The sequence below is a fragment of the Cibotium barometz genome, chromosome 13, assembly GCF_041138505.1.
Source record: "Cibotium barometz isolate CiBa-2024 chromosome 13, ASM4113850v1, whole genome shotgun sequence".
NCBI classification, from domain to species: domain Eukaryota; kingdom Viridiplantae; phylum Streptophyta; class Polypodiopsida; order Cyatheales; family Cibotiaceae; genus Cibotium; species Cibotium barometz.
The window spans coordinates 8791805-8810421 of NC_141058.1; positions in this window are offsets into that span (position 1 = coordinate 8791805).

Sequence of the window (18617 nt, forward strand, 5' to 3'; positions counted from 1 at the left end):
GGGTCTTTCCCCATCATCCCATCGTACCCAAAGATGCTCAGACGAGGACCAAACTTTGCAAGCATGTGGGAGGGGGCCCACCTTCACATTCTTGTAAATTTTGGTCACAATGGGAGCATGTTTGAATTAGTAATTAGTGCCCACTGCGGAATTTTCAACTCTCTTGGTGCTTAAGAGACAATGGAAAATCCGGGCAATCCACATACCATCGTACCTAAACATGCTCCGATGTGGACCAAACTTTGCATGTAGAGGGATCCCACCCCCACATGCTTGCAAAGTTTGGTCACAATCGGAGCATGTTTGGATTAGTAATTAGTGCCTAGTGCGGATTTTTCAAGTCTCTTGGTGCTTAAGAGGCCATGGAAAATCCAAGCCTTCCCCATAGCATCATACCCAAACATGCTCCGATGGGGACCAAACTTTGCAAGCATGTGGGGGGGGCCACCCCCACATGCTTGCAAGGCTTGGTCACAATCGGGGTATATCTCGATTAGTAATAAACACCCTGTGCGGATTTCTCAAGTCTCTTGGTTCTTAAGAGGCCATGAAAAATCCGGGCCTTCCCCATACCATCGTACCCAAACATGATTCGATGGGGACCAAACTTTGCAAGAATGTGGGGAGGGCCCATTTCCACTTGCTTGCAAAGTTTGGTCACAATCGGAGCATTTTTGGATTAGTAATTAGGGGCAAGTGTGGATTTCTCAAGTCTCTTGGTGCTTAAGAGGCCATGGAGAATCCGGGCCTTCCCCATACCATCATACCTGAACATGCTCTGATGGTGGGGACCAAACTTTGCAAGCATGTGTAGGGGGGGGCACCCCCACTGGCTTGCAAATTTTGGTAACAATCGGAGCATGTTTGGCTTAGTAATTCGTGTCGCCTAGTGTGCGGATTTTTCTAGTCTCTTTGTGCTTAAGAGGTCATGGAAAATCCGGGCGGCCTTTCCAATACCATCGTACCCAAACCTGCTCCGATGGGGTCCAAACTTTGCAAGAATGTGGGGGGGGCCCACCCCTATATGCTTGTGAAGTTTGGTCGCAATTTGAGCATGTTTGGATTAGTAATTAGCGCCCAGTGCGGATTTTTCAAGTCTCTTTGTGCTTAAGAGGCCTTGGAAAATCCGGGCCTTCCCCATACCATCGTACCCAAACATCCTCCAATGGGGAAAAAACTTTGCAAGCATGTGGGGGGCACCCACCCCCACATGCTTGCAAAGTTTGGTCATAATCGGAGCATCTTTAAATTAGTAATTAACGGCGAGTGCAGATTTTTGAAGTCTCTTGGTGCTTAAGAGGCCATAGAAAATCCGGGCCTTCTCCATAGCATCGTACCCAAACAGGACTCCGATAGGGACTAAACCTTGAAAGCATGTGGGGGGGCCCACCCCCACAAGCTTGCAAAGTTTGGTCACAATCAAACCATGTTTGGATTGGTAATTAGCGGGGCCAGTGCGGATTTTTGAAGTCTCTTGGTACTTTAGAGGCCATGGAAAATCCGGGCCTTCCCCATCCTATCGTACCCAAACATGCTCCAATGGGGTCCAAAATTTGCAAGCATTGAGGCGGGCCCACCCCCAGATGCTTGCAAAGTTTGGTCATGATCAGAGGATGTTTGGGTTAGTAATTAGCTCCCAGTGCGGATTTCTCAAGTCTCTTGGTGCTTAAGAGGCCTTGGAAAATCCGAGCCTTCCCCATACCATGTTACCCAAACAAGCTCTGATAGGGACCAAACTTTGCAAGCATGTGGGGGGGAACCCACCCCCACATGCTTGCAAAGTTTGGTCATGATCGGAGTATGTTAGGGGTAGTTATTAGTGCCTAGTGTGGATTTTTCAAGTCTCTTGGTGCTTAAGAGGCCATGGAAAATCCAGGCCTTCCCCATACCATGGTACCCAAACATGCTCCGATATGGGGACCAAACTTTACAAGCATGTGAAGGGGACCCACCCCCACATGCCTGCAAAGTTTGGTCATGAGATCGGAGCATGTTTGGGTTACCCAGTGCGTATTTTTCAAGTCTCTTGGTGCTTAAGAGGCCGCCATAGAAAATACGGGCCTTTCCAACACCATTGTACGTAAACATGCTCCGATGGGGAACAAACTTTGCAAGAATGTGTTGGGAAACCACCCCCACATGCTTGCAAAGTTTGGTCACAATCGGAGCATGTCTGGATTAGTAATTAGCGCCCAGTGCGGATTTTTCAAGTCTCTTTGTGCTTAAGAGGTCATGGAAAATCCGGGCCTTGCACATACCATCGTACCCAAACCTGCTCAGATGGGGTCCAAACTTTGCAAGAATGTGGGGGGGGGCCACCCCCAAATGTTTGCGAAGTTTAGTCACAATTTGAGCATGTTTGGATTAGTAATTATCGCCGAGTGCAGATTTTTCAAGTCTCGGTGCATAAGAGGCCATGGAAAATCCGGGCCTTCCACATACCACCGTACCCAAACATGCTCCGATGGGTACCAAACTTTGCAAGCATGAGGGGGGGTCCACACCCACATGCTTGCAAAGTTTTGCCATGGAAAATCCGGACGTTTCCTATACCATCGTACCCAAACATGCTCCGATGGGGACCAAACTTTGCAAGCATGTGGGGGGGACCCACCCCCACATGCTTGTAAAGTTTGGTCATGATCGGAGCATGTTTGGATTAGTAATTAGCACACACAGTGTGGATTTTTCAAGTCTCTTGGTGCTTAAGAGGCCACCCATGGAAAACCCGGGCCTTCCCCATACCATCGTACATCGTACCAAAACGTGCTCCGATGGGGACCAAACTTTGCAAGAATGTGGGGGGGAACCACCCCCACATGCGTGCAAAGTTTGGTCACGATCACAGCATGTTTGGATTAGTAATTAGCACCCAGTGCGGATTTTTCAAGTCTCTTGGTGCTTAAGAGGCCATGGAAAATCCAAGTCTTCCCCATCCCAATTATACCCAAACATGTTTCGATGGGGACCAAACTTTGCAAGCATGTGGGGGGGACACACATCCACATGCTTGGAAAGTTTGGCCATGGAAAATCCGGGCCTTCCCCATACCATCGTATCCAAACATGCTCCAATATGGGAACCAAACTTTGCAAGCATGTGGGGGGGACCCACCCCCAAATGCTTGCAAAGGCCCGGATTCTTCGTGGTCTCTTAAGCACCAAGAGACTTGATAAATCCACACACTGGGCACTAATTACCAATCCAAACATGCTTCGATTGTGACCAAACTTTGCAAGCATGTGGGCGTGGGCCTCCCCCACATGCTTGCAAAGGCCCGGATTCTTTGTGGTCTCTTAAGCACCAAGAGACTTGATAAATCCGCACACTGGGCACTAATTACCAATCCAAACATGCTTCGATTGTGACCAAACTTTGCAAGCATGTGGGCGTGGGCCTCCCCCACATGCTTGCAAAGAGTGGTCCCCATCAGAGCATGTTTGCGTACGATGGTATGGGGAAGGCCTGGATTTTCCATGACCTCTTAATCACCAAGAGACTTGAAAAATCCTCACTGGGTGCTAATTACTAATCCAAACTTGATCGGATTATGACCAAACTTTTCAAGCATGTGAGGGTGGCCCCCCCCCACATGTTTGCAAAGTTTGGTCCCCATCGGAGTATGTTTGGGTACGATGGTATGGGGAAGGCCTAGATTTTCCATGGCCTTTAAGCACCAAGAGACTTCAAGAATTTGCACTGGCCGCTAATTACTAATCCAACATGCTACGATTGTGACCAAACTTTGCAAGAATTCGGGGGTGGGTCCCCTAGAGACGCTTACAAAGTTTGGTCCCCATCGGAGGATGTTTGGGTACGATAGTATGGGGAAGGCCCGGATTTTCCATGGCATCTTAAGCACCAAGAAACTTGAAGAATCCGCACTGGGTGCTAATTACTAATCCAAAGATGCTCCAATCATAACCAAACTTTGCAAGCATGTGGGGGTGGGTCCCCCCCACATGCTTGCAAAGTTTGGTCCCCATATCGGAGCATGTTTGGGTACGATGGTAAGGGGAAGGCCTGGATTTTCCATGGCCAAACTTTCCAAGCATGTGAAGGTGTGTCCCCCCCACATGCTTGCAAAGTTTGGTCCCCATTGAAACATGTTTGGGTACAATGGGAAAGGAACTTATAATGCTAAAAACAAGTCCTAAATACAATCTTGGGAATATCTTGTTCCCTTATCTGATACCCCAATCTAAAATCAATCTTAGAAAAGTATTGCGCACCATTAAGTTGGTCAAACAACTTGTCAATGTGTGTGGCATTGGGTATCTGTTCTTAATCGTAATTTGATTCAGAGCACATTAGTCTATGCACATCTGCATAGACCCATCTTTCTTTTTTACTAAAAGAATGGGTGATCCCCATGGTGAAGAACTCAGGCGTATAAACCCTTTCTTCATATACGTAGCTAATTTATGTTCCACTACTTCCTTTACCTCGGAGTGTCTTAACCTATAAGCAAGTTTGCTTATACGTTTTGACTTTGGTAGCACAATAATACCATGGTGAAGCTCCCTAGATGGTGGAACACCATGTGGGAGATCTTCGGGAAAACACATCCCTAAACTCTCTCAATAAATCACTCAAGAAATTGTGCACTTTTGTTTTATCATCTCGGTTTTAGCCTTGGTATTTACGTTTTGTTCACAAGAAGAAAAAGTAGGTTTTGAAAAATAGTGGTCTTGACCAAGGTCATTTAAGTTATCACAAGTTAAATTATTTTCAACTACGTTAACTTTATCAATCACACTTATTTCATCTATGGAATAAAAATATATGTGTTGTAGATCACTGATGTTAATGGTACAACAGAACTATCGGGATGAAATCATGGATGCAAAACCTCTTGCTCACCATGTAGCCTCACACTCTCCCCTCATGCACAAACACTAGATTATTATCATGGTAGTTATGACTCTAGGTAGGGCCGAGGTTATACAACCACTCCCTACCTAGATAAATATCTGCTCTAGCCAAATGCATGACCTGGAAATCCAAACTGGCCTCATAGCCCTCCATAGCTAAAGATACCCCCAAGACCACCATGTCCTAAGGATAAGGTTAAGTTCACAAGGCTAAAGAATGTTTTTGTGCCTAGTTTTGCCCGTAGTGGGGACAGGTGGAGCCCTGTGGCACAATTACATAATATTTAACTAAAGGAAGAAGAGTCAATGAGAGACTATGTTTCTCGTCTGAAGCACTTAAATTCAAGATGAAAACTTCAGGAAAGGTTAACTGATGTGATCAGTTGTTGCCTTGTTTCCGGAGGGGGGTTAGAGACCATAAAATGCAAGATTACCTAGTATTAGCCCAACCTGCTACTCTTGATGCATGATACAAATTGGCAATCGAATATGAAGACAATATGTTAGAATTGCCACAACCAGAAGATGTTAAAACATCTTCAGCAAAACTTTGCAAGAATGTGGGGGTGGTTCCCCCCCACATTCTTGCATAGTTGGGTCCACATCGGAGCATGTTTGGGTAGGATGGTATGGGGAAGGCCCGGATTTTCCATGGCCTCTTAAAGCACCAAGAGACTTCAATAATCCGTAATAGGCGCTAATTACTCATCCAAACATGATTCGATTGTGACCAAACATTGCAATCATGTCAGGGTGCCCCCCCCACACATGCTTGCAAAGTTTAGTCCCGATCGGGGAGCATGTTTGGGTACGATGGTATAGGGAAGGCCCGGATTTTCCATGGCCTCTTAAGCACCAAGAGACTTGAAAAATCCGCACTGGGTGGCGCTAATTACTAATCCAAACATGCTCTGATTCTGACCAAACTTTCCAACCAAGTGGGGGTGGGCACCCCCCACATGGTTGTAAAGTTTGGTCCCCATCGGAGCATGTTTGGGTACGATGGTATGGGGAAGGCCCAAATTTTCCATGGCTTCTTAAGCACCAATGGACTTGAAAAATCTGCACTGGGTGCTAATTACTAATCCAAACATGCTCTGATTGTGACCAAAATTTGCAAGAAAGTGGGGGTGGGCCTCCCCCACATGCTTGTAAAGTTTGGTCCCCATCGGAGCATGTTTGGGTACGATAGTATGTGGAAGGCCCGGATTTTCCATGGCCTCTTAAGCACCAAGAGATTTGAAAAATTCACACTGGGTGCTAATTACTAACCCAAACATACTTCGATCATGACCAAAAAGTGCAAGCATGTAGGGGTGGGTCCCCCCCACATGCTTGCAAAGTTTGGTCCCCATCAGAGCATGTTTCGGTACGATGATATGGGGAAGGCCCGGATTTTCTATGGCCAAACTTTGCATGCATGTGGGGGTGGGTCCCCCGCACATGCTTGCAAATTCTAGTCCCCATCCGATCATGTTTGGGTACGATGGTATGGGGAAAGCCCAGATTTTCAATGGCCTCTTAAGCAGCAAGAAACTTGAAAAATTTGCACTGGGTGCCAATTACTAATCCAAACATGCTATGATTGTGACTAAACTTTGCAAGAATGTGGGGGTGGATCCCCCCCACATGCTTGCAAGATTTGGTCCCCATCAGAGCATGTTTGGGTACGATGTTATAGGGAAGGCCCGGATTTTCGATGGCCTCTTAAGCACCAAGGGACTTGAAAAATCTGCACTCGGCACTAATTACTAATCCAAACATGATTCGATTGTGCGATCAACCTTTAAAAGCATGTGGGAGTGAGCCCCTTCCACATGCTTGCAGAGTTTGGTCCCCATCGGGGGTACGATGGTATAGGGAAGGCCCGGATTTTCCATGGCCTCTTAAGCACCAAGAGACTTGAAAAATCCGTACTGGGCGCTAATTACTAATCCAAACATGCTCTAATTGTGACCAAACTTTGCCACCAAGTGGGGGTGGGCCCCCCCACATGGTTGTAAAGTTTGGTCCCTATCGCAGCATGTTTGGATACGATGTTATGGGGAATGGCCAGATTTTCCATGGTCTCTTAAGCACCAATTGACTTGAAAAATCCGCACTGGGTGCTAATTACTAATCCAAACATGCTCTGATTATGACCAAACTTTGCAAGCAAGTGGGCGTGGGCCCCCCCACATGCTTGTAAAGTTTGGTCCCCATCGGAGCATGTTTGGGTACGATGGTATGTGGAAGGCCCAGATTTTCCATGGCATCTTAAGCACCAAGAGATTTGAAAAATTCACACTGGGTGCTAATTACTAACCCAAACATACTCCGATCATGACCAAAGTTTGCAAGCATGTAGGGGTGGGTCCCCCCCCACATGCTTGCAAAGTTTGGTGTTTCGATACGATGGTATGGGGAAGGTCCGGATTTTCCATGGCCAAACTTTGCATGCATGTGGGGGTCCCCTGCACATGCTTGCAAATTCTAGTCCCCATCGGAGCATGTTTGTGGGTCCTCCCCACATGCTTGCAAAGTCTGGTTCCCATCCGAGCATGTTTTTGTACTATGGTATGGGGAAGGCCCGGATTTTCAATGGCCTCTTAAGCAGCAAAATAAACTTAAAGAATCCACACTGGGCGCTAATTACTAATGCAAACATGCTCTGATTGTGACCAAACTTTGCAAGCATGTGAGGGTGGATCCCCACCACATGCTTGCAAAGTTTGGTCCCCATGGGAGCATGTCTAGGTATGATGTTATGGGGAAGGCCCAGATTTTCCATGGTCTCTTAAGCACCAACAAAAGACTTGGGGAAGGCCCTGATTTTCCATGGCCTTTTTAAGCACCAAGAGACTTGAAAAATCCGCACACTGGATGCTAATTACTAATCCAAACATAATCCGATTGTGACCACAAAACTTTGCAAGCATGTGGGGGTTTGTCCCCCCCACATGCTTGCAAAGTATCTTCCCCATTGGAGAATGTTTGGCTACGATGGTGTGGGGAAGGCCCGGATTCTCCGTGGCCTCTTAAGCAGTAAGAGACTTGAAAAATCCGCGTATACTGGGCGCTAATTACCAATCCAAACATGCTCCGACTATGACCAAAACTTTCAAGCATGTGGGGGTGGGCCTCCCGCAGATGCTTGCAAAGTCTAGTCCCCATCAGAGCATGTTTGGGTACGGTGGTATAGGGAAGGCCTGGATTTTCCATGACCACTTAAGCACCAAGAGACTTGAAAAATCCTCACTGGGCACTAATTACTAATCTACACATCATCTGATTATGCCCAAACTTTGTAAGCATGTGGGGTGGTCCCCCCACATGCTTGTAAAGTTTGGTATCCATCAGAGCAGGCTCGGATTTTCCATGGCCTCCTAAGCACCAAGAGACTTTAAAAATCCGCACTGGCCGCTAATTACTAATCCAACATGCTCCGATTGTGACCAAACTTTGCAAGCATGCGGGGGTGGGTCCTCCACAGATGCTTACAAAGTTTGGTCCCCATCGGAGCATGTTTGGGTACGATAGTATGGAGAAGGCCCAGATTTCTCATGGCCTCTTAAGCACCAAGAAACTTGAAGAATCCGCACTAGGTGCTAAGTACTAACCCAAAGATGTTTGGATCATGACCAAACTTTGCAAGCATGTGGGGAATCCTTGCAAAGTTTGGTCCCTATCGGAGCATGTTTAGGTATGATGGTATGGGGAAGGCCCCCGATTTTTCCACGGCCAAACTTTGCAAAGATGTGGGGGTGTGTGCCCCCCACATGCTTGCAAAGTTTGGTTCCCATCGGAATATGTTTGGGTACAATGGGATGGGGAAGACCGGGAATTTCCAAAGCCTCTTAAGCACCAAGAGACTTGTAAAATCCACACTGGGCCCTAATTACTAATCCAAACATACTCTGATTATGACCAAACTTTGCAAACACGTGGGAGTGGATCCCCCCCACATGCTTGCAAAATTTGGACCCCATCGGGGCATGCTTGGGTCTGATGGTGTGGGGAAGGCCCGGATTTTCCATGGCCTCTTAAGCACCAAGAGACTTGAAAAATCCGCACTGGGCGCTAATTACTAACCCAAACATGCTCCGATCATGACCAAACTTTGCAAGCATGTGGGGGTGGGTCCCCCCCACATGCTTGCAAAGTTTGGTCTTCATTGGAGCATCTTTGGGTACGATGTCATGGGAGCATGTTTAAGTACGATGGTATGCGGAAGCAGCAAGAGACTTGAAAAATCCGCACTAGGCGGTGATTACTAATCCAAACATGCTCCGATTGTGACCAAACTTTGCAAGCACGTGGTGGATCCACCCCACATTCTTGCAAAGTTTGGTCCCCATCGGAGCATGTTTGGGTTCGTTCGATGTTATGGGGAAGGCCATGATTTTTCATGGCCTCTTAAGCACCAAGAGACTTGAGAAATCCGCACTGGGCGCTAATTACTAATCCAAACATGCTTCGATTGTGACCAAACTTTGCAAGCATGTGGGGTTGTTTCCTCCCCCCACATTCTTGCAAAGTTTGGTCCCCATGGGAGCATGTTTGGGTACGATACTATGGGGAAGGCCCGGATTTTGCATGGCCTCTTAAGGACCAAGAGACTTGAGTGGAAAATCCGCATTGGGTGCTAATTACTAATCTAAACATGATTTCATTGTGACCAAACTTTGTGAGCATGTGGGGGTGCCCCCCCCCACATGCTTTCAAAGTTTGGTCACAATGAAATCATGTTTGGATTAGTAATTAGCACCCAATGTGGATTTTCCCCCCCCACATGCTTTCAAAGTTTGGTGCCTAGCGGAGCATGTTTGGGTACGATGGTATAGGGAAGTCCCGGATTTTCCATGGTCTCTTAAGCACCAAGAGACTTGAAAAATCCACATGGGGCGCTAATTACTAATCCAAATATGCTCCGATTGTGACCAAACTTTGCAAGCATGTGGGGGTGATTCCCCCCTACATGACTGCAAAGTATGGTCGCCACCATCAGGGTACGATGGTATAGGGAAGGCCTGGATTTTCCATGGCGTCTTAAGCACCAAGAGACTTTAAAACTTGCTGCTTAAGACGCCATTGAAAATCCACACTGGGCGCTAATTAAAAACCCAAACATGCTTAAGAGGCCATTGAAAATCTACACTGGGTGCTAAACATGCTCTGATCATGACTAAACTTTGCAAGCATGTGGGGGTGGGTCCCCCCCACATGCTTGCAAAGTTTGGTCCCCATCGAAGCATGTTTGGGTACGATGGTATGGGGAAGGCGCGGATTTTCCATGGCCAAACTTTGCAAGCATGAGGGGGTGGGTCCCCCCCACATAAGGAAGGCCCGGATTTTCCATGGCATCTTAAGCACCAAGAGACTTTAAAACTTGCTGCTTAAGAAGCCATTGAAAATCCGCACTGGGCGCTAATTAATAACCCAAACATGCTCCGATCATGACTAAACTTTGCAAGCATGTGGGGGTGGGTCCCCCCCACATGCTTAATTACTAATCCAAACATGCTTCGATTATGACTAAACTTTGCAAGCATGTGGGGGTGCTTCCCCCCCACATTCTTGCAAAGTTGGGTCCCCATGGGAGCATGTTTAGGTACGATGCTATGGGAAAGGCCCGAATTTTGCATGGCCTCTTAAGCACCAAGAGACTTGAAAAATACGCACTAGGTGCTAATTACTAATCCAAACATGATTTCATTGTGGCCAAACTTTGCGAGCATGTGGGGATGCCCCCCCCCACATGCTTTCAAAGTTTGGTGCCCAGCCCAGCATGTTTGGGTACGATCGTATGGGGAAGACCCGGATTTTCCATGGCCTCTTAAGCACCAAGAGACTTGAAAAATCCACACTGGGTGCTAATTACTAATCCAAACATGCTCCAATTGTGACCAACTTTGCAAGCATGTGGCGGTGAATCCCCCCCACATGACTGCAAAGTTTGGTCCCCATCGGAGCATGTTTGGGTACGATGGTATAAGGAAGGCCCGAATTTTCCATGGCCTCTTAAGCACCAAGAGACTTTAAAACTTGCTGCTTAAGAGGCCATTGAAAATCCACACTGGGCTCTAATTACCAACCCAAACATGCTCTGATCATGACCAAACTTTGCAAGCATGTGGGGGTGGATCCCCCCCAGATGCTTGCAAAGTTTGGTCCCCATCGGAGCATGTTTCGGTACGATGGTATGGGGAAGGCCTGCATTTTCCATGGCCAAATTTTGCAAGCATGTGGGGGTGGATCCCCCCCACATGCTTGCAAAGTTTGGTCCTCATGGAGCATCTTTGGCTAAGATAGGATGGGGAAGACCCAAATTTTCCATGGCCTCTTAAGCACCAAGACACTTGAAAAATCCGCACTGGACCGCACTAATTACTAATCTAAACATGATTCGATTGTGACCAAACTTTGCAAGCATGTGGGGGTGGTTCCCCACCACATTCTTGCAAAGTTGGATCCCCATCGGAGCATGTTCGAGTATGTACGATGGTATGGGGAAGGCCCGGATTTTCCATGGCCTCTTAAAAACCAAAAGTCTTGATGAAAAATCCGCACTGGGCGCTAATTACTAATCCAAACATGATTCGATTGTGACCAAACTTTGCGAGCATGTGGGGGTGCCCCCCCCACATGCTTGCAAAGTTTAGTCCCCAGCGGAGCATGTTTGGGTACGATGGTATAGGGAAGGCCCGGATTTTCCATGGCCTCTTAAGCACCAAGAGACTTCAAAACTTGATGCTTAAGAGGCCATTGAAAATACACATTGGGCGCTAATTACTAACCCAAATATGCTCCGATCATGACCAAACTTTGCAAGCATGTGGGAGTGGGCCCCCCGACATGCTTGCAAAGTTTGGTCCCCATCAGAGCATGTTTAGGTACGATGGTATGGGGAAGGCCTGGATTTTCCATGGCCAAACTTTGAAAGCATGAGAGGGTGGGTCCCCCCCACATGCTTGCAAAGTCTAGTCCCCATCGGAGCATGTTTGCGTACGATGGTATGGGGGGAAGGCCTGGATTTTCAATGGCCTCTTAAGCAATAAAGAAACTTGAAAAATCTGCACTGGACGCTAATTACTAATGTAAACAGACTTTGATTATGACCAAACTTTGCAAGCATGTGGTGCACCTGGGGACAAAACTTTGCGGAGGTATCTCCCCCACATGATTGCAAAGCATGGTCCCCATCGAAGCATGTCTGAGTACGATGTTATGGGGAAGGCCCGGATTTTCCATGGCCTCTTAAGCACCAAGAGACTTGAAAAATCCGCACTGGGCACTAATTACTAATCCAAACATGATTCGATTGTGACCAAATTTTGCAAGCATGTGGGGGAGGGCTCCCCCCACTTGCTTGCAAAGTTTGGTCCCCATCGGAGCATGTTTGGCTACGATGGTATAGGGAAGGCCCGGATTTTCCATGGCCTCTTAAGCACCAAGAGACTTGAAAAATCCACACTGGGCACTAATTACTAATCCAAACATACTCCGATTGTGACCAAACTTTGCAAGCAGGTGGGGGTGCCCCCCCCGCCCTGCGCGACATGCTTCTAAAGTTTGGTCCCCATCGGAGCATGTGTGGGTACGATGGTATGGGGAAGGCCCGGATTTTCCATGGCCTCTTAAGCACCAAGAGACTTTAAAAATTCATACTGGGCACTAATTACTAACCCAAACATGCTCCGATCATGACCAAAGTTTGCAAGCATGTAGAGGTTGGTCCACCCCACATGCTTGCCAAGTTTGGTCCCATCGGAGCATGTTTCGATACAATGGTATGGGTAAGGCCCGGATTTTCCATGGCCAAACTTTGCAAGCATGTGGGGGTGCCCCCCCCCACATGCTTGCAAAGTTTGGTCCCAATCGGAGCATGTCTGGGTACGATGGTATTAGGAAGGCCCGGATTTTCTATGGCCTCTGAAGCACCAAGAGACTTGAAAAATCCGCAATGAGCGCTAATTACTAATCCAAACATGCTTCGATTGTGACCAAACTTTGCAAGCATATGGGGGTGGTTCCCCCCCACATCCTTGCAAAGTTGGGTCCCCATCGGAGCATGTTTGGGTACGATGGTATGGGGAAGGCTCGGATTTTCCATGGCCTCTTAAGCACCAAGAGACTGGAGAAATCCACACTTGGTGCTAATTACTAATCCAAACATGAATCTATTGTGACCAAACTTTGCGAGCATGTGGGGGTGCCCCCCCCCCCACATGCTTGCAAAGTTTAGTACCGAGCGGAGCATGTTTAGGGAAGGCCCAGATTTTCCATGGCCAAAACTTGCTGCTTAAGAGGCCATGAAAATCCGCACTGGGCACTAATTACTAACCCAAACATGCTCCGATCATGACCAAACTTTGCAAGCATGTGGGGGTGGGTCCCTGCCACATGCTTGTAAAGTTTGGTCCCCATCGAAGCATGTTTGGGTACGATGGTATGGGAAAGGCCCGCATTTTCCATGGCCAAACATTGCAAGCATCACGGGGTAGGTCCCCCCCACATGCTTGCAAAGTTTAGTCCACATCGGAGCATATTTGGGTACGATGGTATGGGGAAGGCCCGGATTTTCAATGGCCTCTTAAGCAGCAAGAAACTTGAAAAATCCACACTGTGCGCGCTAATTACTAATGCAAACATGCTCTGATTGTGAACAACTTTGCAAGCATGTGGCAGTGGATCCCTCCCACATGCTAGCAGAGTTTGGTCCCCATCGGAGCATATCTAGGTACGATGTTAAGGGGAAGGCCCAGATTTTTCATGGCCTCCTAAGCACCAAGAGACTTGAAAAATCTACACTGGCAGCTAATTACTAATCCACTTAGGAATTTGGTTAGGTTTTGTCCCGGGTACCAGGGAAAAGAGTTCCCAAGTCCCCTAGCCGGAAGTTCATGCAAACATAAAACTAGTCACACCACTTATGCACCCGATATGAAATTGCCTTTTTCTCAGCATCAGCTAACTTTAAAACAATCCTTTAATGACCATTATGTCATTGATCACTATCCTCAAAATCTCTGGTTGAATCCATATTTCTAATCATTCATTTATCGGTGTACTTATGGCATCATTGGCAACCAGAACGCTCACCACCTATTCACTCAGGGGCCTTTTCGATAGTTCCTAGCTCATAGTAACCGGCAATATATTTACATAACAAAATGGAATCTCCGTGGAAGATCAGCAAGATCAACCAACAGATCCATATAAAAGAGCCATGGACTCATCCGTTTGAGGACTAGCAAGGTCAATCAGCCAGATCCATGCCCGGTTTCAAAAAACAACTCTTACTCCTTATTCCAATATCTTCCACGACGCACGTGTGGGTATCTTCGGCGATCCAGAGCCCGAGCACTGTATGGTCAGCACCCTCTAGGATCCTTCGCAGGTCACCTAGCGCTTCACTCATAGGCCGCTTCCTTGATCCCTCATCCACCGTACCGGAAGCTCACCATTTAAAGCGAACCGAGGCTGGTCAAGACCTCGGCCGCCAACCTTGCTACTACGCAAGACATCCTCCAATGACTCTCCGTCAGTAGTTGTGACTTTATCAGTTAGGTCTCCACGACCTTAATCACAAGATGTTCAAAATGCTTCCCCAGTATTCTCGTCTTTCCACATTGTTCCACATCAATCCATATTACTTATCCAAAATCCAAATCATATGCGTATCCATTCTTAACCAGATACATCATTTTCCATCCCATCACATCAGAGTCATTCACTTCACATACATCCATTCCTAACTTTCTTAAATTACATTACGTCTCATCATACCCATTTCTCATTACATCAAATTCATTCACTTCACATACATCTATTCCTAAATTACATTACGTCTCATCATATCCATTTCTCATTACATCTCATTCATTCACATCTTATATCATTCATTCATTCACATACATATTGGCATTCATTATTCCACATACACATTCACATTTGTACATCCATCTCCACATCCATATTCATACATCCACATCCATACATCTACATCCACATCCACATCTACATCATACATACACATCTATACATCCATTTCCACATCCACATTCATACATCCGGATTCACATCCACATCCATACGTCCATTTCCACATCCACATTCATACGTCCACATCTACATTCATACATCCACATTCACATACATATTCACATCCATACATCTATATCATACATTCACAACCGCGTTCACATTCATACATCCACATCCATACATCCATATCCACATTCACACATCCACATTCACATTCACATACATCCACATCCTTACATCCATATCCACATTCATATCCACATTCACATTCACATACATCCACATTCTTACATCCATAGCCACATTCTCACATCCACATTCACATACATCTACATTCTTACATCCATTCTTTCACATACATACATCTCCATCTATTCCTCGTTCATTTTCATCTATCTGATTCGTTTCACATCCTCATATCTATTTATAGAATACAAGAGAATTCTTATTTTTGATATAAGATTTCTTTACACATCTATTTATGCATAAATTCCATTTTAAGGAGAATAACACTTTCGGAATAAAAATCAATCTTTTATGCATCTTCTTATGCATAAATTCATTTTAAATGAAAAATGACACTTTTGAATTAAAAATCAATCTTTTATGCATCTTCCTATGCATAAAATCAAAATTGATGAGAATAACTCTTTTGAACTAAAAATAGATTTCTTTATGCATCTTTCTATGCATAAAATTAAAATTGATGAAAATAACTCTTTTGAATTAAAAATAGATTTCTTTATGCATCTTTCTATGCATAAAATCAAGATTGATGAAAATAACACTTTTAGATTAAAATAAATTCTTTATGCATCTTTCCATACATAAATCCAATTTAGTAGGAATTACACTTTTAGAATAAAAGAATTTTTCTTATGCATCCTATTTATGCATAAAATCACTTATGATGAAAATCACACTTTTAATATATATATATATAAATATCTTTTATGCATATGTTTATGTATACAATCATTTATGATGAAAATCACTCTTTTAATATAAAAATTATCTTTTATGCATACGATTATGCATATAATCGTTTAGATGAAAATCAAATATGATAAAAGTAACACTTTTATAATTTAAAAAAATAATCTTTCATGCATACTTCTATGCATGAAAATCAAATATGATAAAAGTAACACTTTTACAATAAAATAATAATCTTTTATGCATACCTCTATGCATAAAATTCAAATATGATAAAAGTAACACTTTTACAATAAAATAATAATCTTTTATGCATACCTCTATGCATGAAATTCAAATATGATAAAAGTAGTTTACAATAAAATAATAATCTTTTATGTATACCTCTATGCATGAAATTCAATTATGATAAAAGTAACACTTTTATAAAAACAAAATCTTTTATACATACTTCTATGCATGAAAATCAAATATGATAAAAGTAACACTTTTATAATAAAATAATAATCTTTTATGCATACCTCTATGCATGAAATTCAATTATGATAAAAGTAACACTTTTACAATAAAATAATAATCTTTTATGCATACCCCTATGCATGAAATTCAATTATGATAAAAGTAACACTTTTACAATAAAATAATAATCTTTTATGCATACCTCTATGCATGAAATTCAATTATGATAAAAGTAACACTTTTACAATAAAATAATAATCTTTCATGCATACCTCTATGCATGAAATTCAAATATGATAAAAGTAACACTTTAATAATAAAACATAATCTTTTATGCCTAAAAATCCATTTTGATGAAAGTAACACTTTCATAAGAAAATTATTCCTTTATGCATAAAAATCTATTTTGATGAAAGTAACACTTTCATAATAAAAGAAAATTATTCCTTTATGCATAAAAATCTATTTTGATGAAAGTAACACTTTCATAATAAAAGAAAATTATTCCTTTATGCATAAAAATCTATTTTGATGAAAGTAACACTTTCATAATAAAAGAAAATTATTCCTTTATGCATAAGAATAATAATAATCAATATGCATCTTCTATGCATGAAAATGACACTTTTAGAGTATAGAATTGATAGGAATTACTCTTTTAGCATAATAAAAGATAATTCTTATTTCCAAAAATTTTGCCATAACCTCCTTTGTATGGCTGACCATTTTTTAAATTTTCCTACTTAATTTTGTCTTAAAAATTAACTCTAATTGATTTAAAGTAATCTATACTAATCAAAATTCACTTATAAAAGAGAAAACATTATAAAAAGTTTAATTCCAATAATTTTCACTTAACTAGGGTAAAGAAGGGTTGATTCTAAGAAGAGAGAGGGGAAAAGCCTTTCGATCAAGGCATAACATCCATTTATCACTTCAAACAATCATAAACATTAGAAAAACACAAAATCAATAAAGAAAAATACAAGAATCTCTACTTACATAATTTATTGGAGCTTTCCTTTGGCTTGATGGTTTGAGGGTTCAACTCTTGTTTATAACAAGAGTGGCCACCAATCTTTGGAAGAGGGAAATGTCAAAAACTAGTGAATTATTAATAAATTCACAGTTCTTGGCTTGGGAGGAGCAGAGTAACAGTGCATAAAACACTATTATGTTTCAACAAAGGAGAGGGCTTCTATTTATAGAAAAAAGTGAGCCTCTAACCAAGCCAACTGATTCTAGAATTTTCCAGATCAGTTTGGTCAATTTTTGACCATTTTTGGGTCAGTTTTGTCTAGTTGAAAGAGGAGAGAGGAGAGATGAAAATATCTCATTATTTGGGAGTTTAAAATTCATTCAAGCATGTGAAATAGGCGCCCTCTTCATGAGGGGAATTTCCCCATGCAGAGGTGTCGAAAATGCATCATTTCACCTAAATATCTCTCTTTTTTAACTATTAACCTTGTCCTTAGTCAACTCTTCATCTTATGTGAGTATTTACTCATTTTTGGGGGATTTTCCTTTTATTTCTTCATTTATCTCCTCCCTACATTTGGATGAATCTTATTGGTCCATAAGAAAGGCCTAGATTTTCCATGGCCAAACTTGCTGCTTAAGAGGCCATAAAAAATCTGCACTGGGCACTAATTACTAACCCAAACATGCTCCGATCATGACCAAACTTTGCAAGCATGTGGGGGTGGGTCCCCGCCACATGCTTGTAAAGTTTGGTCCCTATCCAAGCATGTTTGGGTACGATGGTATGGGGAAGGCCTGGATTTTCCATGGCCAAACTTTGCAAGCATCAAGGGGTGGGTCCCCCCCACATGCTTGCAAAGTTTGGTGCGCATCGGAGCATATTTGGGTACGATGGTATGGGGAAGGCCCGGATTCTTAGTGGCCTCTTAAGCAGCAAGAAACTTGAAAAATCCACAGTGATCGCACTAATTACTAGTGTAAACATGCTTTGATTGTGACCAAACTTTGCAAGCATGTGGCAATGGATCCCTCCCACATGCTTGCCGAGTTTGGTCCCCATCAGAGCATGTTTAGGTACGATGGTATGTGGAAGACCCCGGATTTTCCATGGCCTCTTAAGCACCAACAGACTTGAAAAATTCGCACTGGGCACTAATTACTAACCCAAACATGCTCTAATCATGACCAAACTTTGCAAGCACGTAGGGGTGGGTCCCCCCCACATGCTTGCAAAGTTTAGTCTCCATCGGAGCATGTCTCGGTACGATGGTATGCGGAAGACCGGATTTTCCATGGCCAAACTTTGCAAGCATGTGGGGGTGGGTCCCCCCCACATGCTTA